The 1,683-nt window shown below is 36.1% G+C and overlaps 1 pseudogene; it reads right to left on the bottom strand.

Moving 5' to 3' along the window:
• Nucleotides 1-1,069: 1,069 nt before the first annotated feature.
• Nucleotides 1,070-1,170, bottom strand: LOC121231007 (uncharacterized; annotated as a pseudogene).
• Nucleotides 1,171-1,683: the final 513 nt, after the last annotated feature.

The raw sequence follows: 1,683 nt of genomic DNA, 5'->3' as shown, positions 1-1,683 counted from the left end.
CGTCTGATTCGGAGCCAGAATAACAAGTAAAGTCTAGGTGGATTTTTCCTTAGGTATTGTCTTAATTTAATTGTTTTCCAAAATTAATCTCCCAATTCTATTTTCTATGAATTCTTAGTTTAGATAATTAGTTAGTTAAAACAAAACCCCCTTATTCTTAGGCTAGATAATAAAAAGATAGTCATTACTAGTACTTTTAGTTCCTTTGGCTTTGACAATCCGGTCTTGCTAAAACTGTACTACTTTTCGATAGGTACACTTGCCTACATTGTGATAATAGTTAGTTTTAAGAACGATTAATTATAAATATATAAAACTTACCTGTCACGAAAATTGCGATCAAGTTTTTGGCGCCGTTGCTGGGGAACTAAGATATTAGGAACGCTTAATTTTTATTACTTTAGCCATTTATTTTTCTTACAATTTAATTTTAGTTTATTTTTATTATTATTTATTAGTTTACTTTTTATTTCTCTTGGCAGGTTTTTATAGTTTATGACAAGAAGAAACCCGTCAGGACCACTACTTTTTTGACGAAGAAATCGATCGTACAGTTCGTAGAAACCAAAGAGGAATAAGGCGAACCTTAAGATACACAGAAAAGGAGCAAGAGGACGATACTCAACCCCCAACCGAAGAGATGGCTGAAAACCAAGACAATCAGCTACCTCCTGCAATTGTGGTTAATCGAAATTCTACTCCACACACTATGTATGATTATACTAAACCTTCTTTCACAGGAACTAAATCGAGCATAGTTAGACCTGCTATAGTTGTAAATACTTTTGAACTGAAACCTAACACAATTCAAATGATACAACAGTTTGTTCAGTTTGATGGTTTGCAGGATGAAGATCCCAATGCTCACTTAGCAAACTTTTTGGAACAATGCGATACATTTAAAATTAATGGCGTTTCTGATGATGCTATACATCTTCGGTTGTTTTCCTTTTCATTGAGGAACAAAGCTAAAAAGTGGTTGAACTCGTTACCATGAGGGTCAGTTACGACTTGGGAACAAATGACCAAAAAAATTTTACTAAAATATTTTTCACCGGCTAAAATGGTTAAATTACGTAATGATATCTCTTCTTTTGTACAGATGGATTTAGAAACACTCTACGATGCATGGGAGAGATACAAGGACCTTTTGAGAAGGTTCCCTCACTTTGGGTTACCGCTTTGGCTACAGGTTCAAACGTTCCATAATGGCCTGAATCTTTCGACTCGGCAAATGGTTGACGCAGCTGCTGGCAGAACCATCAACAATAAAACACCTGAAGATGCTTATGAGTTTATAGAGGAGATGTCACTGAATAACTATCAGTGGCAAGTCATGAGGACAAAGCCAACCAAAACAACCGGTGTTTATAATGTCGACTCGGTCACCATGCTCTCTAATCAAGTAGAACTCTTGAATAAGAAAATTGGAACTCTTGAATAAGAAAATTGATGGTTTCCTTAGTTTTTCACAGGTTCACCCCGTAATGTAGTGCGAAGCAAGTGGAGGTGGATCAAGCAATTTGAAATACCAACCTTATGGCCACAACATGGATAACAAGCAGTTAAATTACATGGGTAATAATCCTCGATCTCAAAACAATCCATATAGTAACACTTACAATGCAGGTTGGAGGAACCACCCAAATTTCTCATGGGGAGGTTAAGGAAATCAGAGACCAC

Source organism: Gossypium hirsutum, chromosome A06 (assembly GCF_007990345.1).
Source record: "Gossypium hirsutum isolate 1008001.06 chromosome A06, Gossypium_hirsutum_v2.1, whole genome shotgun sequence".
Classification (NCBI taxonomy): domain Eukaryota; kingdom Viridiplantae; phylum Streptophyta; class Magnoliopsida; order Malvales; family Malvaceae; genus Gossypium; species Gossypium hirsutum.
This window is presented reverse-complemented; position numbering and strand designations above follow the sequence as displayed.